Raw genomic sequence first — 26,475 nt, forward strand, 5'->3', positions numbered from 1 at the left:
CAGAGTACCCCAAACTATGGTGTGTGGGAAGCTGCCGCTGAGTGGCCGTGGGCGTTCGGCAGCGCGTGACGCCATTGATTCATAACCCCCATTGTGTAGGTAAAAGACGCTGGCTTAGTGTACACAATGGCTCAACAAAAATAATAGGTAGATTAAATTAGATTAGACTGAACCGCCCAATGGTGTCGCTATTCAGTATTGGTGTGTATATAACAAGGACCCCCTGAAAGTACGGATACAGTAGTTCCTAGGTCAGGGAAAATGAAACCTATGACAGAAAACAACCTAGGCAACTAATATTTCACAGTGTAATATATATAAGGACAATTGGCTACACAATTTTAGAAAAATATATGTTTTATTATTGATTTTTAAGGCATTTAAAAAGACATATGGCATAAAACAAGAAATTAAAAACAATGAACACACATAGAATCATATGTCATACAATATCATACATTTATAACAGTAAATGTTAACACATAGTAGATAAGTTAAAAAATTGAGAGTGGCAAATTGGGTCCCAATAATAAAACATATATTTTTCTAAAATTGTGTAGCCAATTGTCCTTATATATATTACACTGTGAAATATTAGTTGCCTAGGTTGTTTTCTGTCATAGGCTATTCAGTATTATCAGCCTCAGCGTGTCTGTCATGGTAACCACACTGGTGGTTTATCGATATTCAATAAATTTAGTTGGAGGCAGAGGATGGGTAGATAGAGACATCCCCCTCGTCCAACCTTCCATCTCCAGACTGTTTTGCGCTCATGCAGACCACAATGGTGCGGCAGAGCTCAAAAAACCCCCCACCTCACAACGCTCACCTCTCCAGATTCGGAAGCGCGCCAACCTCCTAGCCAACGCTTGTGCTGGGGGGCCTGTGCAGGGTTCGTGTCTCCCGACAGCCATTAAGAAGCGTGGCGAGGGGTTGAATTGTGACGTTGCTTGATCATGTGATCGGCGTCACGAGGGGGGTGGTTAAGGAGTGGCATCTCGCCACTCTGTGCCGTGGGTATTCGTGGCGGCCATCTTCGACTAGTATGGAAGTCCCAGCAGGAGTGTCAAATAACTGCACGGGTGAGGGCAGTGGAGTTCTGCTCAGCAACCATCCAGTCAAACACGGTAGAGAAAAGATCCTGGCGGAGAGTGTAAAAAGTGTAAAGAGATGAAGAAGCTCCTTCCTACAAATACTAACTGGGAACCTAGTAAGTGAACATGCCTATAAATGTTGCTTCCAATAGTTGTAAGAGGTTTGAGGTCCTGGTGGTATTCGTAAATGAGTATAATATCGTACACAGTTGAAAAGTAGCACAGTCCTCTATAGTGTTGCTGTGGGTGTGGGGTGAGGATGTCCCTGGCCCCATCAACTGTAGGTCATATGTAACCCAGGGTTAATTTAAGTCAAACGGTTGCAACAGTATGCCAAATTGCTGGATGCATTGTAGATGGTCTAGTACACATTGGCTGCACAATAGGTGGGAGCCCAGTCACCCAGAGAATAGACCAGTTTCCTCAAGTGTCTGTGAGTTGCTAGGGGTCCAGACAGTGTGTGCATGTATGTATCGCAGGGGGTCACATACAAGGCTGAAGTATTCCACATTACTCTGTAGTGATGTTGTAAGTGTGGATATCAGTGCTTATTCAGTGAAGCCCAAGGGATGCTGTCATTCAACCAATGGTGTCTGTACCGAGGCGATGCACTCACCTCTGTTCAATCCTGAAAAGTGCGTTTTGTGTGATGTTGTGGTGTGACTCAAGAACCAGCCATCTCAGAGTGTCTGCCTTCTGTTCATGGTCCCTACAGTGCGTATATAGCCTTGTGGTGGTTCTAAGGCAGGGGTACTCATAGTACGGCCCGCGGGCCAGTGGCTGCCCGGCAAGCCTTCCCTGGCGGCCCGCGGACCCCGAGACATCATACCTGTGTTTCCCGAGTTTTTTTTTTTAAAGTGTCTGCAGCAGCGAGAGAGACTCTTGCTGCTTTGTGGGGGCTGCCGGCCGGGCGATCCTAGGAATGGCCAGAGTAAAGCTGCAGGGGCCTAAGGAGAGGTGAAATACAAAGGCATCATTAACATGCAAATGGTCTTTTAATGACCTGTGAAGTGCTCGGGTGCGGCTGTGTGTGTGTGACCTCAGTGGGCTCCTTTGCTCTCCCTTGTAGAAGTGCTTCCCTGGGGTTGTTCATGGCCCGTTTGTATGATTGCCTTACAGTGCGGGCTGGTTAGCCTCTGTCAAGTAGATTGTGTTGTAACAATTGTCCCTCAGATTTATAGCCAGTTAGTGAGGTACAGTTCCTTCTGATTCTGAGGAACTGGCCAACGGGGAGGTTGTCCCGTAGGGATTTGGGGTGGTGACTCTGGTAAATCAGGAGACTGTTCCTGTCAGTTGTCTTTTTGTAAAGGCTGGTTTGCAGGCTTAACTTTTGTCTAAATCCAGGGGAACTGTGCACTCAATTTCTTCTTTGCATTGTGTTACTGGAGCACGTGCACTGGACCCCATTAAAAAAGCCCCTCAAGTCCCTCTCTTTGTTTATAATGAAGAAAATTGAACCACTTTTTAGAGATATTTATATATAAAGTATAGGGGTAGACACTCATTGAAGCTGGACAATGACAAAATTAAGGTTCAGATGAATTGAGATTTATTTATTTTTCGATTGGATGCATGTTAGCCATTGGAGATGAGGGTCGCTACTATTCCCTTTCTAAAGACCAGAATGTAGGTAGGCGATCATATTGTGGTCAAAATATCAACTTGTAAATATATCTCTACAACATTGATTACCACCATATCGTTACGGTAAGTAAATGTGGACTTTAAAATTGTGAATTTATACATCTGCATGTATACTCAGACTACATAGTGATAGTCCATATAGTATATTTTTGCATATTAATATTCATAGTTCAACCACAATATTGTGACATACATCCCAAACCCTTCCTAAAAAGATAAACAACCATTTAACACCATCTCAAGCAAAGTTATTTTCTCAGAATTAAATGTCATACATGTCCTGGTCCTATCACACCTTAGTGGCGACAATGCCCTGCTCCCAACCATCCTTCGATCACAACTCACTCCCCTGAAGAGCATCCTTCACGTCATTGCCTAACATGTCAGGAATCGCAGATAGTTTGATAGACCCATGTCCATCCTCCAACCACTCTACTGGCTGCTCTCTCAGACACATCCCTTTCAAAGTCTGCTGCATCATCCACTAAGCAGTAAATTCAAGTACTTTATCATACCTAGTAAGATCTCTAGTGGACAGCAAAAACCACATCAAGATAAAACAAAAAGTTTATTGAGGGCAGGACTAGGGTGCAGCCATCTCTTGCTATGCTCTTTACACCTGGAAATTCTGCCAACCGAGATAAGGCAAACATTTAGGGAAGGACCTAAAGGCTCTCCTCCTAAGCAACATCTCATCATGTGCAACCCACCAGATAATGAACCCTTACTCTTACACCCTAATTCTTAAGCCCCTTCATCTTCTTTGCTCCCACATTTCATACTCTGTACATTTTCCACTTAACCCTCCCAATTATCAGTTCTCAGTTGTTTGACTATGCATACATACACAGAATGGAGAGGCAGAAGGAGTGACCGTGGGATTATCCTAGCTGAGGCAAGAAAGAAGGGAATCAGGCTCAGCGATAGAAGAGAGAGGTAAGTGAGATATAATTGCTAAATGGTAAGGGAAGCAGGGAGATGAAGGCTTGTTGTTAAAGAAGGATAAGTATCTTTCTCTGGCCAGGACACTGGGGCCTGTGTTAGTAAAGGGCATATGGGTAATCCATTCGACAAGTATTACGGTTGTCCTGTCAACCCCATTTGGAGTGTATGGCCACAATGCACTTTAAATCGGCAGATGGGACATCCAGCACTTTTGGCAGATGTCCTAAATAAAATAAATCCTTTGTATTTTTGCAGGTGGGAAACACATGGATGCTTGTAGGTAACCAAATAGAGCAGTGCTGTGCTGCATTACCTGGGCCATGCAACACTTTCCTGGATCCTTGCTGCTGTCTGTTGGGGAAGTGGCTGTTGCCGTTCACAGGCTAGTGCCGGCCCAGTACCGGTGGCATGTTGTTGGGAAAAGGAATGGAAGGAAGATCAATAAACAGAGGTCACATGGGGCACTGGCACTAAATGGAGCACTCCACATTTTTAGGTCTCACCTGTGCCAGCGCATGCGCTCTTGTTTTCAAGAAATATTGTTTACTAGAAGGGACATGAAGACAGCCCATTGCTTACAATTCATGGTTTTCATTATAACTCTTATTTCTGCCACCTAACTTGGCAGTGTATACTGACTTCATTTCCTCTTCTTTCATCTGGAACATGGACCATGTACTGATTGCTTCATCTTGATTAGTGTCTTCAGCTGCTGCCGCTGAGACAGATACTATTTTTCTTGCGTCCATTTAGATTCTACTCTCCATTCACAGCTGTGCCTTGTCTGTTTTGCTTCTTCCCTACTCACCATCCTGTTATCGGGGTTGCTTCTTCCCTACCATTCCCATCCTCCGTTGTCCCTGTTGCTTTTTCCTTCCGAACCCCACCCTTCTGTTGTCCGTAATGCCTCTTATTTCCCAACTGGAGGCCACAGGGAGCCGACATCATAATCCAGACCGTAGAAACGCCATCCACAGGGATTACAATGAGGCCTCCGTATTGGCTGTGTGGTTTCACTTTCGACCGCCTGAATCATAATACCTGCGTTGTCCATTCACATTCGTTCTTCACATGGAAGCACATCAACAAATGGCTTTTCAACCAGCAAGGTATACAGAACTATTAACCTTTTAAAGCCCAAATGGGCACCTTTTACAAAAGCTACTATCTCAAAACCTAATAAACAGTTTTACACCAAACCAATAGGAGCACGCTTTATGAGTAGAGCTGTAATTTCATGCCACATTTGATGTAAATCTGTTCAGCAGTTTAACCCGCAGATGTGTGCAGAATTTCCTTTCGGAGCTAAATCTTTTTCTTCATCTGCACGGATCTTGAAGAAACTTGCCATGAGGAAACTCAGCTCACTGAGTTAGTAGGTTGACAAATGTCATACAATTCTGTCCACATGGTCGCAATTTATAGACAAATCAAAAAGTGGCTTTTCAATTGTAGGCATATCTCAACCAAAACTACACTGCACTGCAATCACCACTGTGTAGGGTATATAGATACATACATATATATATATGTAAACAAATCAGCTCCTCTCAACTTCCAGCAGCAGGCAGACAAGCACGTCACGCCGGTGACGAAGGAGACGGACCACAAGGTGCAGCAATGATGTTATTTATTTTACCGCAGATAACAGCTACGCATTTCGGGCTAGATCGCCCTTGTTCACACTATATATATATATATATATATATATATATATATATATATATATATATATATATATATGCTTGAAAGGTACTCGCTGACGCAGCCGCGCCACGCAAGGAGCACGATGCCCACACTCCAGGTAAGTCCAAGATAGATTTATTAAAATAACTACACATTGTAGCACAGTATTAATAGCAAACAGTGAGAAACACTGGAGGGAAAAGAATATAATAAACATAGGGAAACGACTTTGGGCAGAAAGAACATTTTTGCCATCGCATCAGTCACAAGGAAAAAAGACTATACAAGTCAAAACATTTTTAAAGAAAATTCAAAAGTCGTTTTGTAAAATAATTAAATAGTAGGTGCCTCACCTTAAAAAAGGGAAAGAATATGAATATAAATATACATGTATATACGTAGGGTGACAACATGGAAAAACCGTCACAGGTGGGAAATTGCAAGGGCAAGTGAATTACATAAAGGCACAATCCCTTTATAAGCTTGGAAAGGAAGCATCCCCACCAAAGTCATAAAAGACATTTTGAAATTTGCTCATCGGTCCAGTGACCATTGTAAGAACTGGTGGCATTGGGTGAGAGAGACAGAGGATAATTCCTGATAGAAAATTTCTACTTTCAATTTTCAAGGTTAATCCCACTGTTATACATGGTCCAGTTACCCGGGTAGTCCAGTGGCCCAGGTGGAAGAGAAGAAAAGAGAGAACAAAAGAGATGGGAACGGGGGTGGGGGAGCGACTGGAGGAGACAGCAGGGGGATACGGTAGATTGGGAACTTAGAAACACTGCAATAAATAAAACATCTGCACCTATGAGGAAAAGTGAAACGACAGACAGGGAAAGGCTACTCCTGGACAGATGGCACTATCCTAAATGAACATGACGCTCTTCGTCCTGGTTCAAAGCTCCCAGGTGTTTGGAGTTGAGGCTGATATGTACTTAGATTCGAGTCTTCTCAGTGCGATTCGAGTCTTCTCAGGGCTCATTCTCTGTCTCCACCCCAAATCTTCACCGTGATCCTGTCAATTCCAAAATATGAGATTTTTAAGTTCTCAGGTTTAGTGGAGTGTTTGCATGTCAGACCATGGATATGTGGCATCATTATTCCTGATTGCCCTCAAGTGCTCCAAAATGCGCTTTTTCACCGGAAAGATAGTGCTCCCAACATACCTCGATCCACATACACATAACAGGACATAGACAACAAACTCCATGTTGCAGTTAATGAATTGTCGAATTTTGTGTTGCCAACCATCCGAAAGGGGCACTGTCTTGACATTGGTACTATTGGAACAAGCCTTGCACTTCCCACATTTATGGAATCCTGGGAGCTCCCTCAACTGACTGCTGCTGTGTTTCTAACTGGGTTCTTCTAAGCTGTGGGCCAACATATCCCTCAGAGTGTTACTTCTGCGGTATGTGATATTTGCGCTCCGGGTGACTAATTTGCCAATAATCGGGTCCATTTTGACTAAGTGCCAATGTCTCCTGATGATGGCCTGGACTTTGGCACAATCAGAGTTGAAAGAGGTGATCAGTCTAATCACTGGTTTGGTTTCCTTCTTTTGCCTGAGTTTGAGTAGTGTTTCTCTCCCCACTCCACCCACCTTCCTCTTAGTCTCATCCACCACTTTCTGTGTGTAGCCCCTTTGCAGAAATCTTTCTACCATGACGCCTTCTTCTCTGGTGTATACTTCAAGTGTGCTGCAATTATGCCTGGCTCTGAGCAGTTCACAGTAGGGGATGCTATTCTTCAGCTTGTGTGGATGGTGACTTTTTGCATGAAGGATGCTATTACCGGCTTTTACTTTCCTGTGTAGGCTTGTCTGTATGGTGTCATCCATTACCTCTACACTCACGTCAAGGAAGCCTAAATTCCTACTGGTGGCGCTCGTAAATTTCAAATTCAGTTCATTGTCAGAGAGAGCTAGGAGGAATTTGTCAAGGGCATCCTGGGGGACCATCCCAGGTCAGGAAGATGTCATCAATGTATCTGGTCCAAAGGGCCAGATACTTGGTGTATTCAGCAATGTCTTTTGCCCAGATACATTCCCACTCCTACCACCCCATAAAGACACACGAGTATCTCGGCACAAAGCAACTGCCCATGGCAGTCCCGGACAGTTGCCTGTACCACTGCTGGCCATGTAAACAAGCATTTGCAATGCAATAGGTCTCGCATTAGGAAAGTTTGAGCAATTAGTATTGTAAATGACACATTTTTTATGTATGTCTTGGTTTTGAAAATAGCTAAATTAATAGCTTTGTCATTTACAATGCCAATAGTTTTAACTTTCGCAAATGTGACACCTATAGCATTTGTAATGCAATATGTGTTGTATTTACGTGACTTAGATGTATTAATATTACAAATAAAAATGGCTTTTAATTTGTTTTAATAATTAATACTTAAATAAAAGTTATTGTAATTTATAATGGCAATAGCTTAAACTTTTGTAAATTACTTTTGTGAAGATTATGTTCACTGTATTTTATTGTGACGAAAATCCAAGAACATAAGTGAAATATTAACATCTTTTTGTGACATTTACAATAAAGCTTGAAACATTGAGAGAACATATTTGAACCAGTTGTTGTTGAATGGTTGAAATGAAAAAAAGGGCGATAGATAGAGTGAGGGCGATAGATAGAGCGAGGGCGATAGATAGATAGATAGATAGATAGCTAGATAGATAGATAGCTAGATAGATAGCTAGATAGCTAGATAGATAGATAGATAGATAGATAGATAGATAGATAGATAGATAGATAGATAGATAGATAGATAGATAGATAGATAGATAGATAGATAGATAGATAGATAGATAGATAGATAGATAGATAGCTAGCTAGAGTGAGGGCGATAGATAGATAGATAGATAGATAGATAGATAGATAGATAGATAGATAGATAGATAGATAGATAGATAGATAGATGTGAGGGCGATAGATAGATAGAGTGAGGGTGATAGATAGATAGAGTGAGGCCAATAGATAGATAGATAGAGTGAGGGCGATAGATAGATAGAGTGAGAGCGATAGATAGAGAGATAGCGTGAGGGCGATAGATAGATAGAGTGGGGGCAATACATAGATAGAGTGAGGGCGATAGATAGATAGATAGTTTTGTTATGCTAAGCTATGCTTTGTTATGCTATGTTTAGTTATGCTGTTTTGTTGTGTTTTGTTATACTATGCTATGCTATGTTTTGCTATGCTATGATATGTTTTGTTTTCTTATAGTATGCTATGCTATGCTATGTTTTGTTGTGCTATGCTACTCTTTTTTGTTGCGATATGCTATTCTTTGTTATGCTATGCATTGTTTTGTTATGCTATGCTATGTTTTCTTTTGTTATGTTATGTTTGGTTGTGTTTTGTTATGCTATGCTATGTTTTGTTTTGTTCTCTATTCTAGTGAACACCTTGCACCAGTCCAAACACCCTTATGGTGATGGTTGTAAAGTCAACCTTATAGACCAGCTATCCTAGTGGTAGCATGGACAAAGCAGTCTTAGGCTAAACTCAAGAGGGCATGTGAAGCCAGCTGTTTTACCATATGTAACCCATTTAATACCAAATGAAAGGACACCACACAGGATATATATAAAATATATATGTAATTTATTTCTAGACAAACCCTCTGTACCCTTTATGAGCTCAGAGGCACAAGCACAATACAAGATATTCAATTAAAATACAATAAGTTACACAAAATACAGTAGGGCCCTAGGGGCACGCTAAACCATATACTAAAATAGTGGTATAAGGACCACTACACGGAAAGTGAATAGGCCTAGGGCCTAGGGAATCGCTGGGGCTACGATGAGCTACCAAGAGTTAGGAAGCAGGAGGCCTACGGGATGCTTGTGCAGTGTCTAAACACACACGCGGGTTACCATAGAGAATGAATGGGAACGTAAAAGATGGAAACTAGTTCTTTTAGGGTACTTCTGACTGGACTCTGTAAAAGTTACTTGAAACCTAGGCAGTTGGATAGTCAATACCCACAGGAGCACCAAAGTACTCGCGTTACCTCACCCACAGGAAGCGGATGCATAGGTGTCAAAGTGTGTCGGGTTTCGTCGTCGAATCCTATGGAACCTGGAAAAAAGATGCTGCAGGCGACCAGGAGAGAAGTGTCCGGGTGGATCCAAGGGTGGATCAAAGATGAAGAGGACCTGAAAGCAGAGGGGACAGAGTCTGGGTCACTAGCCAGTGACCAGGAAGGAACCAGAAAGGAACCAGGCAATGTCATGAAGCAATCAGATGCTGTCGTGAAGCTTGTCTCTGCAGCCACGTCGACCAGGAGGCGTTGACGACAACCAGGAGTCAGGCACGGACTGTCCCACAAAGGCTCTCGCTGTCGGCGGTGGCGGCTTCAGGATTGGAGTCAACAAACCTTGGCAAAGGCAATCAGCGCAGGAAACAAAGTTGGCTTCTTACTCAGACCAGCAAGGTCTGAGGGGCTGCTTCTTTTGAGGGAAGCAAGGGCCAGTCTGGAGCAACCAGACCAGCAGTGTAAATTCAAAGGTTTGTCGCCAAGATGGCCACTAGCCAACGGGCAAGTGACCAGGCAGATGCGTCGAGCAGGAAAATGCAGAAGGGCCCCACGCAGAACTCGTGGAGTGTGCAGGGCTAATCTTCGGTGCAGATGATGTTCGGGGATGGGGCTTCTCAATCCCCAATGCACAGCTTCGAGGGTGCCTCGGGTGCTGCACAATTAGCAAGTTGCAGACTTTTCAAGATGGCCGGTCCCACGTCTCTCGTTGCTTCCACGGGTCTCAGCTCTGCTGGGACTGTGGATCGGGCTGTTGGATGTCTGGAAGTCCAGTTCTTGTCAGGCTCTGTGCTCGGGCTCCGGCAAGAGCGTCGACAAAGCAAGCTGTTGATCATTGGATGGTGCCTGCTTGTGCAGGGTGGTCACTCCTTGACCACAAGGGAGATTCCTCAGTCGTCTTCTTGCAAAGTAGATCGTCGAAGGTCCAGAGTTTCGTTTCAGAGTTTCAGTCAGGATAAATCTAAAGTCTTGGGACTTAGCTCCTACCTATATATCAAATCTAGGGACTGGATTACCTGCTAGGTCCCTCCTATGGGTGGGACCAGGGAAGGGGGTGGTTACACCCCTTTCCCTTTGTCCAGTTTCACGCCAGAGATGGGGCTGGAGTGCCCCAGCACCGGTTTGAACTGGACTATGCATGGGACACCTTGTGTGCCCCAGGCAGTGTCTCATTTCTTTCAGCCCTCCCTGCCCTAATACACAAGAGCCTGTCTGGGGTGGTGCTAGCACCGCCCAAGACAGGAACCCTACTGTCCAGGCCTCCCTCGCTGGAAGGACTCCCAGCAGCAGGAGGTCAGACTTGTGTCTGTGGCAGCATCATCCATTTTGTGATGCTGAGGCTCTGGTTAACTTTAACCGGGAATAGTAGGAACAACATGTCTTCTCCCTCTAGAAGGGTGGAATGCTACCCCCGTTGTCAGAACTGGACAGGGGGTAGTATTCCAAAACGTATGACACCTTACTCGACATGTTTTGATAAAGCCAAACCAGAGTTAGCATTTAACCGTGAGGTTCATAATGCACTTAAGAGTATATGGTATGGCAATATCCTAGAACAGCTATAAGGACATGGTTCCGAAAGCTGCAGACAGGCTCAGCTCATGCTAGAGCACCATCTCACATAAAACCAAGCACTCTGCCTCCAGGATTGTTAAGGCATGCCATAGGAGTGACTTATAGGTGTATATGTGTCTAGATATAAGGTTAGATATAGGTATACTATGTCTAAGCAAGGGGTGATTACACGACCTTGCCCCAGCTGAGTGATCAGCCAGTTGTGTCAATGTGAGTGGCCAGCCAGGGGTGGTATAATACATGCTCGAGCCCCTGGTAGGCCTTGGATGCACCTATGCCCTGGGTACCCATAGTACACTGTACAGGGGCTCATAAGGTGACCCAGTGTCCAATTGGAGATGTACCTAGGTTACATGGAGTGCATTTTAAAGTGAGAGCAGATAGCCTGGGGCCCTGATTAGCAGGATCCCAGGCCAACTAAGTCGAAAAACCAGCTAAACACTAGGCAAAAAATCTGGGGTAACCATAGTCAGGTATCCACCTTCCTACACATGTGTGTGTGGGGGGGGGGGGTTGTGTGTGGGGTTGTGTGTGGGGGGGGTTGTGTGTGTGGGGTTGTGTGTGTGTGGTTGTGTGGGGGGGTTGTGTGTGTGGGGGTGTTGGGGGTTGTGTGTGTTTGGGGTTGTGTGTGTGCGGGGTTGTGTGTGTGTAGGGTTGTGGGTGTGGGGGTTTTGTGTGTGGGGGGTTGTGTGTGTGTGGGGGGTTGTGTGTGTGGGGTGAGGTTGTGTCTGTGGGGTTGTGTAGTGTGTGGGGGGCATTGTGTGTGGGGGGGGGTTGTGTGGGGGGTTTGTGTGTGGGGGGTTGTGTGTGTGGGAAGGTTGTGGTTGTGTGTGGGGGGTTGTGTGGGGGTTGTGATTATGTGTGGGGGGTTGTGTGTGTGGGGTTGTGTGTGTGGGGTTGTGTGTGGGGTTGAGTGGTTGTGTGTGTGGGATTGTGTGTGTGTGGGATTGTGTGTGTGTTGGGGGGGTTGTGTGTGTGTGGGTTGTGCTTGTGTGTGTGGGGGGGTTGCATGTGTGTGGGGTTGTGTGTGGGGGGTTGTGTGTGTGGGGTTGTGTCTGTCGGGGTTGTGTGTGTGGGGGGGTTGTGTGTGTGTGTGTGTGGAGTGGGGTTGTGTGTGTGGGGGGGTGTAGCTGTGGGTTTGTGTGGGTGTGGGGGGGATATGTGGGTGGTATAATACATGCTCGAGCCCCTGGTAGGCCTTGGATGCACCTATGCCCTGGGTACCCATAGTACACTGTACAGAGGCTCATAAGGTGACCCAGTGTCCAATTGGAGATGTTCCTAGGTTACATGGAGTCCATTTTAAAGTGAGAGCAGATAGCCTGGGGCCCTGATTAGCAGGATCCCAGGCCAACTAAATCGAAAAACCAGCTAAACACTAGGCAAAAAATCTGGGGTAACCATAGTCAGTTATCCACCTTCCTACACGTGTGTGTGGGGGGGGTTGTGTGTGGGGTTGTGTGCGTGGGGTTGTGTGTGTGTGTGGTTGTGTGGGGGGTTGTGTGTGTGGGGGTGTTGGGGGTTGTGTGTGGGGGGTTGTGTGTGTTTGGGGTTGTGTGTGTGCGGGGTTGTGTGTGTGTAGGGTTGTGTGTGTGGGGGTTTTGTGTGTGGGGGGTTGTGTGTGCGTGTGGGGGGTTGTGTGTGTGGGGTGAGGTTGTGTCTGTGGTGTTGTGTAGTGTGTGGGGGGCATTGTGTGTGGGGGGTTGTGTGGGGTGGTTGTGTGTGGGGGGGTTGTGTGTGTGGGAAGGTTGTGGTTGTGTGTGGGGGGTTGTGATTATGTGTGGGGGGTTGTGTGTGTGGAGTTGTGTGTGTGGGGTTGTGTGTGGGGTTGAGTGGTTGTGTGTGTGGGATTGTGTGTGTGTGGGATTGTGTGTGTGTTGGGGGGGTTGTGTGTGTGTGGGCTGTGCTTGTGTGTGTGGGGGTTGCGTGTGTGTGGGGTTGTGTGTGGGGGGTTGTGTGTGTGGGGGGTTGTGTGTGTGGGGGGGTTGTGTGTGTGTGTGTGTGTGGAGTGGGGTTGTGTGTGTGGGGGGTGTGTAGTTGTGGGTTTGTGTGGGTGTGGGGGGGATGTGTGTGTGGAGGGTTGTGTGTGTGTGGAGTTGTGTGTGTGTGTGAGGGGTTATGTGTGGGGGGTTGGGTGTGACAAATAGTGTGCGAGCCCGGCGCACATACACTGTGCCCGATCCACCTACAGACTGGGAGCATTTTTAAAAGTCCCTTACTATCTTGCTGAACAACGCATGTGCGGTGGTTCAGCGAGACCTAAAAATAGTTATATGGAGCATCTCAAGTAGCATACTAGTGTGATCCAATGTGGCAATAGGTCTGTCCCTAAATTAGTGTTTGCAAGCATTGATGATGCTGTTCATGGTTTGGAACAACTGTTACTCACAGTGAGTTGCACTCAGCATTATGTCTTATTCGACTGGAGGGTATGACAATGTTCGAATAAGACATAACGCAGAGTGCAACTCACTGTGAGTAACAATTGTTCCAAACCATGAACAGCTTTTCCGACATGCATTGCAAAATCCGACACACTAAGCGTAAGGCACTAAGCAAATCCCACTGGGGGTAGTACATACATAATACTAATAAGGATTTGGAATCCGCTCCCCTCATCTTGAAATTACCTGTAAAAAAGAGGCAGAAGCCTTGAAATGCATTGGTGAAGTAATTAAATCGGAACACTGACTGATTTCTGTCTTAAATAAATGCCTGTGGTGTTAGTTGACTGTCGAGTGCATTTTTCAAAAGCTTTGGGGCATTTGTAGTACGACTGAATTTGCAGGGCTGTTCTGCCGTGGAAAAGTGCACCATCCCGGACGAAGAGAGGCTAAGCAGCTAATAAACTGTGTCAAGGCCACTATCAGCACAGCCAACTTTGGAACAAACAGACCTGCCGCAGTGTTCAGAAACCCACTGGAGTGTATGACTATGTTCAAATAAGACATAATGCGGAGTGCAACTCACTGTGAGTAACAATTGTTCCAAACCATGAACAGCATGTTTGAACATGCATTGCCAAATCCGACGCACCAAGCGAAAGGCACTAACAATTGGTACGCTGGCTGGTTTCCGTGTTAAATAAATGCCTGTGGTGTTAGTTGGGTGTCGATTGCATTTTTCAAAAACTTTGGGGCATTTTTAGAACGATATATATATATATATATATATATATGTGTGTGTATGTATATATATATATATATATATATAATGAACGACAAAAAATATCAGAGGGTCTGAAACTACAGAGAAGTGAACGCCAGATATGAACTAACAGGGGACTATATCACCATGCCTTGTGTATAATCTAAATAAGGTCACCCCTACACCAAACCCACACAGTGGTCAGGTAAGGATGCCCATCAGTCACCACATGGAACCGCCCTTCATCATTTGAGTTTCCTTTAAGACCACCATTAAGGGTGCCACTTGTCTTTCACGGGGAGGGCCCAGATTACAAGAAAACCCTCACCTGATCAGACAGATCCTCCGTGGTCTTACTTCTCAATTAAGAGGATGTTAGAATACCAAGGGGGGGACTGATGTCGCAGTGCAGAAAATAGTGTGTAAAAAATAAGAAAAAGTGTATGCTAAAATTGGATGAGGGGGTACTGAAAGTGATTTTTATTCTGGTGCTACCCACTCTACAAATATTAAAAAGTAGTCAGTGACAATCACAATATTCTTGGATTGTCTAGATGTACTGTAAGGTCAACATGTTTCAGCAATTAACGACAAATTATGTCATTGCTTTCATCAGGACCAAAGAAATACTGATAGCTACTGCAACCGAGTGATAGTGAAACAAAAATAGTGGTCAAAACCATATCAAATAAAACTGATACAGAGATCACCTGAATCCACTAGGTGTCCGCATCGTTTTCTCCACCTTTCCAAGTCATTAGAAATTTCCGACTTGGAAGATGCACAGACCTCACCCTACCTGGCCACGGCTCAGGGAGAAAAGGGGAAGCACCGCTCTGTCCGTCGGTACTTCTTGAATCGACGTCCGAGCCGATCGGGGAGGTGATTCAAGAAGGTGGGGTGAGGTCTGTGCATCTTCCAAGTCGGAAATTTCTAATGACTTGGAAAGGTGGAGAAAACGATGCGGACACCTAGTGGATTCAGGTGATCTCTGTATCAGTTTTATTTGATATGGTTTTGAGCACTATTTTTGTTTCACTATCACTTGGTTGCAGTAGCTATCAGTATTTTTTTGGTCCTGATGAAAGCAATGACATAATGTGTCATTAATTGCTGAAACATGTTGACCGTACAGTACATCTAGACAATCCAAGAATATTGTGATTGTCACTGACTACTTTTTAATATTGGGAGAGTGGGTAGCACCAGAATAAAAATCACTTTCAGTATCCCCTCATCCAATTTTAGCATACACTTTTTCTTATTTTTTACACACTATTTTCTGCACTGCGACATCAGTCCCCCCCTTGGTATTCGAACATCCTCTTAATTGAGAAGTAAGACCACGGAAGATCTGTCTGATCAGGTGAGGGTTTTCTTGTAATCTGGGCCCTCCCCGTGAAAGACAAGTGGCACCCTTAATGGTGGTCTTAAAGGAAACTCAAATGATAAAGGGCGGTTCTGTGTGGTGACTGATGGGCATCCTTACCTGACCACTGTGTGGGTTTGGTGTAGGGGTGACCATATTTAGATTATACACGAGGCATGTATGCTTGGGGCATATTAGAGTTTGGTCTTTAAAATCCCCTTTGACCCTAATAAAATTATTGTTTTTGTATGTATATATATACACATATATATACACACACATATATATATATATATATATATATATATATATATATATATATATATATACATATATATATATATACATACACACACACATATATATGTGTGCGTATATATATATATACACATATATATATATATATATATATGTGTGTATATATATACACCCAAAAGTATCTGCTAAACTAGCCTCTGAGACAACAGGAGCCCTAAACGTGTAGTCTCTAGAAGTTATTAAATAATACTTGTGGGGCCTACATACAACAGGGCAGGCAACCGTGAAGTGTGTGTATACACATATATATGTGTGAGATATAAATATGTATGTATATAATATGTATATATATAAAGAGAGATATATATAAATTCACACAAACATCTGTGCACACAAACACTTTAATGTTGCCTGTTGTATGTGTTTTATTTAATAACTTATAGAGACTACACTGTTAGGGCCCCTGTTGTCTCAGAGCTCGTTTATGGGTGCGTTTTCCGTAATGCTCCCGCGACCCGCCCCTAATCTCCCAGATGCCTCTGGGCCCCTATAATGCTTTCCGGTTAAACATGCGCGAGCTCTGCTCTCGCTCCAGCTGTGGGAACAGCATGTTTACAAGGAAGATAAACATCTCCTGCTCCGAGGGAAAAGAAACATAGAATGCAGCTCGGGACGGTGTTTGTTTGCCTTACACGAGTCCCGTCGGCTGTGATCCTTCCCGGGCTCTGACACGGGGTGGGGGTTGGATGGGTCTAAGCTTCCCACCGTGGGAGAGAGCCAAGACCCAAGCCAGATGGCCGAGCACGCAACCATTCAGTTCCCAATCTCTCCCTCTAGTTTATAGGGAAATATACAAATGAATACACACGCAAAAAAAAGATGGACAGAGAGAAATAGATAGCTAGGTGGATGGATGGATGGATGGATGGATGGATGGATGGATGGATGGATGGATGGATGGATGGATGGATGGATGGATGGATGGATGGATGGATGGATGGATGGATGGATGGATGGATGGATGGATGGATGGATGGATGGATGGATGGATGGATCACAGAATCTCAAAAGTTGGAAAATTAACCAGTTAGAAGTCACATACCATGTTAACTCCCACTCTTCCTTTATATATGAAAAGCGGCTTCGAGATATGAATAAGAGACTGAGTAGTTATGTTGATGACCGGGGTGAAACCCTAAATTTTAATTGTACCGCAGGAACTATGCATAGTTATGTTTAACTTTTTAGCAAAGTTATGGCATTGAAGACATGCTGCGTAGATGTTATATTTACATTTGTATAAGGTTTTTTTTAAAGTGCAACTTTATGGCACCACAGGTTCAGTTTGGCGCAACAAATAAATATATGATTACTAGCGCTACTTAAATGAAAATTGTTTAAGGCTTGGCTAAATTTCAACCAACTATATCCCTGATGAATAGTGGTTAACAATTTCGGTCGGAGGAAGCCACAACAGAAGAAGTTCATTCACTAACCTGTTCTTATTTAATCCTGGGAAGTTGTAATAGGTGTTGGTACATGGATATCAGTGTGTATCATGGACAAGATCGCTCATAAAGAACTTTAAAAGGTCTTCATGCAGAACTGTTGATGGTTTATGGGCCAAACATAATCTATTGCATAGCAGGTTGCCAGTGTAGTCCAGTCAAGCCAGGAGAGATAAGGTCTTGTTGAGTCAAGACCTCAATCCTTCAAACAGCCAAATCTTGTGGAGTGTCAGCTTTTGAAGATCTGAACCATTTATTCTTCGAATCATGAGTGGGAAACAGTGTTTTAACTGGACAGACATTAAAATAAATGTAATCCACTGGGGACAAGGGAAATAGATGAAGTATCAGTTTCAACACAAGTAGTTGAAAAATGAATTACTGAGAATCGCGAGGATCTGTGTTGTCATTGAAAGTCAAGAATCAAATGTAACACTAAGGATTTTCTCACATGAAAATGGCTTCAGCGGATCGCCCACACAACAGAGCCAGAATAAATACTGTCAGAGCTACCTTGCTACATAGGGTAGGCCTGTCTCTGTTTTGTTTCTGTTTAGCCATTTTGATCACACGGCATTGAATTCTCAACAGAATGTGAATTCTCTGGACAGGAGTCAAGATATTTTAAATCTACAAAAAGTATTTGCATGTCTACGGATTGCATTAAACATGTGTACCGAATGGAATGGATCAAGTATGCCTGAGGGATGACAAACAAATGAAAGTACGAAAAGATCCCTGCGGAAGATCCCACCTGAGTTACCAAGATGTAAACAGAAAAGCTGAATGGAGACACTTGCTGAGTTCTACTGGTCAGAAAGTCCTTAAGCTAGGCAAAGGCTGGTCCATCGAGACCAAGGTCATCAGCTTTAATTATCAAAACCCAGTGGTCAATGATGTCAAACGCCTTTAAAAAATCTAGTAGTGTCAATGTAGCTGGTGGCCCTACAGGGAAACAGCGTTTACAACGCTGTCATTACATCGCGCTACCATTACAGCGCGGTCCTCACAACGACTGCGTTGTTAGTACACTATGCATTTACATCGCAAGTCATTACAACGACTTGCACTGGGGGCGCTCAGGTATTGGAAATAAATTCCAACACCTTCCCTACGGTTGCACAAACTGGAGTAGGAATAGTAATTATTACTATTCATAAGTGCAGCGCGCCCCCTAGTGCAAGTTGTTATAATGACTTGCGATGTAAATGCATCACGTACTAACAACGCGGTTGTTGTAACGACCGCGTAGTAATAGTATGCAATGTTATAGCATGCGTTGTAACATGCTATATTCAGCCCTACATGCTGGGAACACTGCAATTCTTCGAATGTGGTTACAGCCCCAGTCTCAGCTCCATAGTGTGAACAAAAGCCTGTCTGCATCGGATGAAGTATCAAATGTCTTGCCAGATGATCTTGCAGTTGGTTATCAACTGTTCTCTCTAGCCTTTTGGAGATATATAACTCAACTACTTACCGGGATTGCATTACTCTAAGTCCTACTACCTCGCTTCCATTACTTACACATCGAGGCATCCCTCCCTCACCAGACACCCATACCACATGATTTATCATGCAGGGGCTATAAGTACCCCCCCCCCCCCCCCCTCAAACCTCCTGTAATACCACACAGACCGCAACCATACCAAAAGGTTGGCCTTGACTACCAGGGAGGGAGGGAGGGATGTAAGTAATGGAAGCGAGGGAGTAGGACTCAGAGTAATGCAATTACCGGTAAGTAATGGAGCCATTACCTCCTCGTCCCTCCCTCGCTTCCATTCCTTACGCATAGAGATGTACAAAGCCAAACAGCACAACAAGGAAAACCACTATTCAGGAGCCACAGTGGAAATAACCTTGTACCCAAAAACATCAGCATAGTCAAGCTCCTGGCCAATTCGGTAATGAGAGGCAAAGGTCAAAGGCAAAGCCCAGGTGGCAGCTCGGCAAATCTCAGAAATGGAAGACCCTTGGACCTCCGCACAGGACGCCGCCATGGACCGAGTGGAACAGCCCTGATCCCCCAAAGGAGAAAGGTGCCCCACCGCCTTGTATGCCAAAGAAATCCGAGACCAAACCCAACGACTCAAAGAAGGAGTAGAAGGATGCAAACCCCGATTCACAGGCCCAAAGTTTACTAAAAAGCTAATCAGAGAGACGGAAAGGAGCGACCTGCTCCAAATAGACCAGGAGAGCCCTCCGAACATCCAAAGAGTGCAGCCGCACGTCAGACTCTGATGACGGGGAATCAAAAAAGGAAGGAAGGACCAACTCCTGATTCCTGTGAAACTGAGAATCCACCTTAGGACGAAAGGAAAGTACTGGTTTCAAAACCATCCTGTCCTCAAAAACCTGACAAAAAGGGTGTTTGGAAAATAGAGCACCCAGTTGACCCAGGCGGTGAGCAGAGGAAATTGCCACCAAAAAGAAGGTCTTGAAGGATAAAAGGCGCATGTCCACAGAAAGCAAGGGCTCAAAGGGAGGGGACATCAAAGCGCCCAAGACAAGAGACAGATCCCAGGTGGGAAAATGCTGCAGAGGGGTAGGAAGAACATTACCCAATCCCTTAAAAAGGCAACCAACCAACCCATCAAGATCCGAGAGATGGCCCCAAGTGCTCCGAAATGCCTAAATCGTAGCCCACTGCAAACAAAGGGAAGAAACCTTCAAGCGCAAGGCAGCACCATCCTGGAGAAACAGCATCACCTCAAACAAAGAAGAGGAAGCAGGGTCCAAACCCTTGTCACGATACCACCGACTGAAAGAAAGCAGTGCCTCAGGTAAGACTTGTTGGTCGACGGCCGCCTAGCCGCCTGCAGAGTAGAGGTCAGGCCAGCCGGAACCCCTTTACGCAGCAGACCTAAGCGTTCAACCTCCAGGCCGCCAAGTGCATCTTAGCCAGAACATCCCGCTTCAACACCGGGAATACCAAAGGGAATGGAGACAGAGGGAGCAACCACTCAACCTCCGACCTCCTCTCCACCAGGAGAGGAAACCAGGAGGCACAAGGCCAAGCCGGAGCCATAGAATTACCGGAGCCCCCAAGGATCGGACCCCCAGAAGGAAGCGGAGAAGAAGGGGGAAGGGAAGAAAAGCATACAGAAGCCCTTGAGGCCAAGGGCAGGAGAGAGCATCCACCGCCTAGGTCGAACCCTCCCGACTGTGGAAGACAAACCAGGCCACCTTGGCATCGTCCACACACGCAAAGAGGTCCACCACCGGAACACCCCATCACACTGTCAGATCCACAAACAACTCCTGACGAAGACAGAAATCCACAAAGGACGGCATGGCCCTGCTGAGAGCATCCGCTAGGGATTTAGACACCCCGCTAATATGAATAGCCGAGAGCGCCACCAGATGAGATTCCGCCCAAATGAACAACTGCAATGCCGCCAGAGATGAGGACCTGGTCCCCCCTGCCTGTTCACGTAAGCCATGGCAGTGACATTGTCCGTCCTTGCTAGAACAACAAAACCCTGCAGAAACCGGGAGAAGGCCAACAGAGCCAAACAGACAGCCCTCAACTCCCTCCAATTTGACGACTTCCTGCTCCGTGAGTGGGACCAGAAGCCCCTGGTCTGATGAACCCCCAGCCAAGCCCCCCACCCAAAGAGGCTGGCATCCATGGTGACCACCACGGGAGCCGAAAGAGAGAGATGATCCCGAACCATCCACCAACCCAGAGCCCTCCTGATCTGAGGGAACACTGGAATCGGAGAAGAGAGGGGGAGGCAATGGGGAAACCAATGCGCCAGAACATGAGCCATCAGTGTGTGCAAATGATACCGGGCCCACGGAACCAGAAAGACCGTGGCCACCATGTCCCCCTGCACCTGGAGCCAACGAGCCACTACCTGAACCGGACAATAGAGACAGGATGTGAAATTGAAGTTTGTCCACCCGAGCCTCGGGCAGAGTGACCAACCCCAATTCCGTCTGAAACCGAGCCCCAATGAAGAGATGATCTTGGTATGGAACAAGGAATGACTTCCCCACATTGATAAGAAAGCTGTGCCCCCTCAAAACGGCCAGAACCACCTCTGTGTGACTGAGAGCCAACTGGACGAGGGAGCATGACCCAACCAATCGTCCAGGTATGGATGGAGAAATATCCCCTGGGTGTGGACCAAGGCCACCAATGGAGCCAGAAGCTTGGTGAAGACCAGAGGAGTGGACTTCAGCCCGAATGGCAAAAACATAAACTGGAAGTGGAAGTCGCCAATCATAAAACATAAAAACTTCTGATGCTCCCAAGCCACTTGAACATGAAGATAGGCGTCCTGCAGATGAATAGATGTCATGAAGTCCTGGACCCCAACCATTTGAATAATGGACTGCAAAGTCACCATTTTGCAGTGAACGGTCCAAACCCAACCATTCACCCTCTTGTGGTCCAGAACCGTCTGGAACCCCCCCTGACACCTTCTGGACCAGAAACAAAATGGAATAACAACCCTGACCCTGTTGTGCCAGGGGGACCAGTACAATTGCCTTCTTCGCCAGAAGATCCCGAACTCCCTACAGAACAGCCTTCTGATTCGCCAGGGACCTGGGGACAGGAGTACGGATGGTGCCCCAGCCGGGTGGAATAGCGACAAAGTCGATAGGATAACCTCTCCTGATAATACTCAACGCCAAGCGATCCCTCACATCCAGTCTCCAAGCCTCCAGGAAAAACAACAGCCTCCTGCCCAAAGGTCTCAAGGCCACCACGCCGTTGTTGTCAGGACTTCTGCTTGAAGGCATCCGACGGACCCCTGGGACCAGCCACGTCAGCCGCCTTCTTGGGGTGGAACATACGCCGACGGTCCGTAAAGACCTTTGAGGACTGCCAGGAAGACTGGAAAGAAGAGGCCGAGGAAGGAACCGGATTCCAGAAGTGGCAAGAGTGAGAAGCTGATGACTTGCCCTTCTAAGGCAGAGCATGCTCACGGTCCTTGAATGCTTTTGTAATCATACTGTCCAGCTGCTCACCAAAAAGCATCTTGGAGTCAAAGGGGATCTTAAGGAGAGAGGACTTCTCTGTTGAATTCGCCTTCCAGTCAGGCATCCACAGGTTCCTTCGAGCCAGGACGATGGAACCATAAGCCATGGCAGAAATACGAAGCACATCCAAAGAGACGTCAGCCAAGAGCTTGGTCTACTGCTCCATGTGGACAAGCGAGCCAGAGCAGTTTGACTCATCTTGAATAGCCGTGGCAAGCTTCCCAAAGTCAGACACCAACAACTGTGCCACATAAGCAGAATAAATGCCAGCATGCATTGATAAGTTACTAGCAGAGAAGGCCTTCTTCAGCGCCCTAGCCACCTTTTTATTAGTAGCATCAGCCGGAGAACAATCCTCCGGCTTAATCGCTATACAACCAGTTAGGGTGGCCAACATGGTATCCACTTTGACAGAGTGAGGAAGAGAGACCTACCCCTCCTCCAAGGAGTATAGCTTCTGCAAGAAACTAGGAACCGATGAGCGCTCCAGATCGCGCCATTCCCGAGAAATCATTCCTTGATGCGTCCATGAAAGGGCATAGCGAGAACGGTGGGCTTAACATACTGCAGAAATGTGTCATCCGACCCCTCAGGAGCAGAAAAAGGTGAAAACCCCAGTTTTCCCCCCTAATGTGCTAGAGAATCGCAGGAACCTCCACCCTACGAACCAACTTCCCGGAAAAGGTAGAAGGCTTGGCAGTTCCCAAAGAAGAAGAGTCCTCAGAGGGAGAGTCCACCGGACTCACTGCCGAACAAGAAGACTTGCGCTTAGCATGGACCCTGGCTTCTAGAGCATGAGCCACAGCAGCCTCAATCAAGTCCTGGACGTCAGAAGCTGACAGCAGGGCAGCAAAATCCCTTGGACATTTGGACCCTTGGACCTAGTCCGGCGAGCCGGAATTGGTTCATCATCTTCATAAGAGGAGGACAATACATGTCTGCATTTGGAAACACGCTTTGTTATAATGAAACAACAACCAGAAGCACAGCAGAGAGATGTTTAAATAGGGGGCAGCTCACCACCAGGGACCAACCAACAGGTATGAAAAACTGGGAGGAAACCCCAGAAAACCAATTAGAAATGAGGTGAAGCAGATGAAAAACATAATTCAATCAACAAGCAAACATGAAAGGATAAAAAAGGGCCTCACACAAGGCCCTTACTGTATTGAGGAGCAAAAACAGCCAACCTAGGAATCCGGTCGACCCCACTGCTGCGACTTCCGTTTCCGGACTCCAACCCAGAAAGACATCCCCAGCCACACAAGGCTGGTGACTCTGACAGCCGGACCCTCCCGCTCTTCCGCCAAGAGCGTACTGCTACTCCAGACACGGCGAGGGAAGGCACAGCGCTGCCCAGGCCGATCCGCCACGCAAGCAGGCAGAAAATAATGAGGGAGAGGACCTCCCACAAAGAATCCAAACGATGAAGAAATCCAAGAAGAAGATCGCAGCACCGCAAATGGCCAGCGTGTTGTATGCATGTCTCAACAGGTGAGACAAGAAAAAAACAGGAGGTTTGAGTGGGGTAGAGGCTACTTATAGCCCCCGCGTGATAAATCACGTGGTATGGGTGTATGGTGAGGCAGGGATGCCTCGATGCGTAAGGAATGGAAGCGAGGGAGGGACATGGAGGTAATGGTGGTTGTGAAATAGGCCGTAGCCTGACAGGATTCCAGGGACAAATTAGGGTCTTTTGTAAAACACAAAGACACCAGAACAGCAGATTTTGGCTTGGTTGGAACATTAACATTAGCCAGAGAAATACTGATAATAATTCTGACCAAAGTGCCCGCAGATAAAGGTAATCTGATATGCAGGTCAGCTGGTATCGCATCTGGGGAACCCAGGGGTATGCTAGCCCGCTCTAGAGACCAAAATCATCATCACTAAGCAGCCGAGAACAGGAAAAACTCAGGGTACTCAAACCTTCTCATAACTGGCGGTCAGAAAAGTGGCTTGTTGAATTTCCAGTGCTGAATTTATGCTGGCTATTTTCTCATAGAAACAAATCACCAAATAGCTTGTGTTTCACATCTAATGTAACACTTTGCCTAACAGTGATTCTTTCAATCAATCAATAAATGATTTGTAAAGCTCAACTATTCACCCTTAAGGGTCTCAAGTCACTGGGGGTGGGGGGTGATCTGTAGGTCCGTCGAGGTGTCTTGTTTTAGTCGAAGAACCAGGTCTTGAGGTCCTTCCTGAATTGAGGCAGTGACGGTGATTGCCTGAAGTGGAGAGGAAGGTTGTTACAGGTCTTTGCCGTGAGGTAGGAATCGGATCTTCCTCTGGCTGTGGTCTTGAAGATACGTGGGACTGTAGCCAGGGCCAGTTGGGTGAAGTGGAGGTCTCAGGTGGGGGTACGTGGAATGCGAAGCGGTGGTTGAGGTACGCAAGTCCTGCATCATGTAGGGCTTTGTAGCATGTGTGAGAAGCTTGAAGGTGCTTCTTTTGTTGTCTGGGAGCCAGTGGAGGTCTCTTAGGTGGCTGATGATATGCTTGCGGCGGGAAATTTTGAGGATGAGTCTGGCGCAGGTGTTCTGGATGTTCTGCAGCTTCTAGCGGGGTTTCTGGGTGATGCTGGCGTAGAGTGTGTTGCTGTAGTCGATATTGCTGATGATGAGTGCGTGGGTGACTGTCTCTCTGGACTCAGTGGGAATCAATTTGAAGATAATTCTGAGCAGGCATAGCGTGTGGAAGCAGGATGATGAGACAGCGTTGATCTGGTGGCTCATGATGAGCGAGTGGGCCACGATGATGCTGAGGTTCTGTGGGGGTATGTGGGGGGGTTCCTAGTGCTGTGCACCACCAGGAGTCATCCCAGGTGGAGGGGTGGAGCACATGATGAGGACATCTCTTCTCTGAGTTGAGCTCGAGGCAGCTGTTTTTCATCCAAGCGGCGACAGCCTTCATCTCATCGCGAAAGTTGTTCTTGGTAACTGTTGGTACATTGGTGAGGGAGAGAATCAGCTGAGTGTCGTTGGTGTAGGAGACAATGTTGAGTCTGTGGTTTCTGACGATGGTTGCGAGCGACGCCATTTAGATGTTGCAAAGTGTGGGCCTCAGGGAGGAGCCATGAGGCACTCAGCAGGTGATCTCTGTGGGTTCTGAGAGGAACCAAGGTAGTTTGACTCTCTGTGTTAAGCCGGTGAGGAGGAAGCGGATCCATTCCAAGGCTTTGTCACAGATGCTGGCGTTGTGTGCATAGGGTGGGGTGAGAGACGGTTTGAAACAGCCAAGAGGTCCAGGAGGATGAGGGCTGAATTTTCGCCTCAGTTGAAAAGGGCGCGGACATCATCTGTGGTGAGGATGGCGGTCTTGGTGCTGTGGTTGCTTCGGAAGAAAGATTGGCAGAGGTCCAGGATGTGGTTTGCGTCAATGAACTCAGAAAGTTGGGCGTGGATGGTCTTTTCAATGACCTTAGCTGGGAAGGATAAAAGAGAGATGGGTCTGAAGTTCTTGAGGTCCGTCGTGTCAGCAGAGGGTTTCTTCAGCAAGGGGTTGATCTCTGCATGTTTCCAGTCACCCAGGAAGGTGGCGGAGTTAATGGAGCAGTTGATGGTGGAGCAGAGTTCGGGGGCGATGGTGATGCCTCCTCTGTTGAAGATGTAATGTTCACAGGTATCCAAGGGAGGCTGTTGTCCTCTGTCAAGGAGGTCCAGAAGAGTTGGTTCTGTTTTTAAATCTCATTGAGGATGGAAGACATTTTTGCCGTCATATTAGGTGCTGAAAACATTTTGTCCTTTTAATTCAAAGTTATTGTATTCTTTGTATCTGTAATTAAACATTTCTAATTGTGTCTTATCAGCAGGAGAAATTCCTTTCTAGAAATTCTTTCTTCATGTTTCTGAATTTAGTGGTGTCTATGCATCAGTTTTCAACAATTTGATGTTCACAGTAGTGCTTAATTTGAGCCAGTGGTTTCCAGTGCTCAGCACCGACACTTAATTATTAACACTGACACTTTTCATGAGCACCATTAAGGGCACGTTCATTTATGGTAGGTACAGGGAGATAAAGTGATTTGCCCAGAATCACAGGATGTTGAGCCGACACCGATACTCAAACCTGGTTCCCCAGCCCCAAAGTTGGCAGCTCTGGCTATTACCGCACCCCCCCCACCCCCAGCCCCCCCCCACTTTCGTAGCTCTTTTTTAAGTGGCACTAACAGGATAAATGGGCTGGTGCCAGCTTC

The sequence above is a fragment of the Lissotriton vulgaris genome, chromosome 7 (genome assembly GCF_964263255.1).
Source record: "Lissotriton vulgaris chromosome 7, aLisVul1.2, whole genome shotgun sequence".
Lineage (NCBI taxonomy): Eukaryota > Metazoa > Chordata > Amphibia > Caudata > Salamandridae > Lissotriton > Lissotriton vulgaris.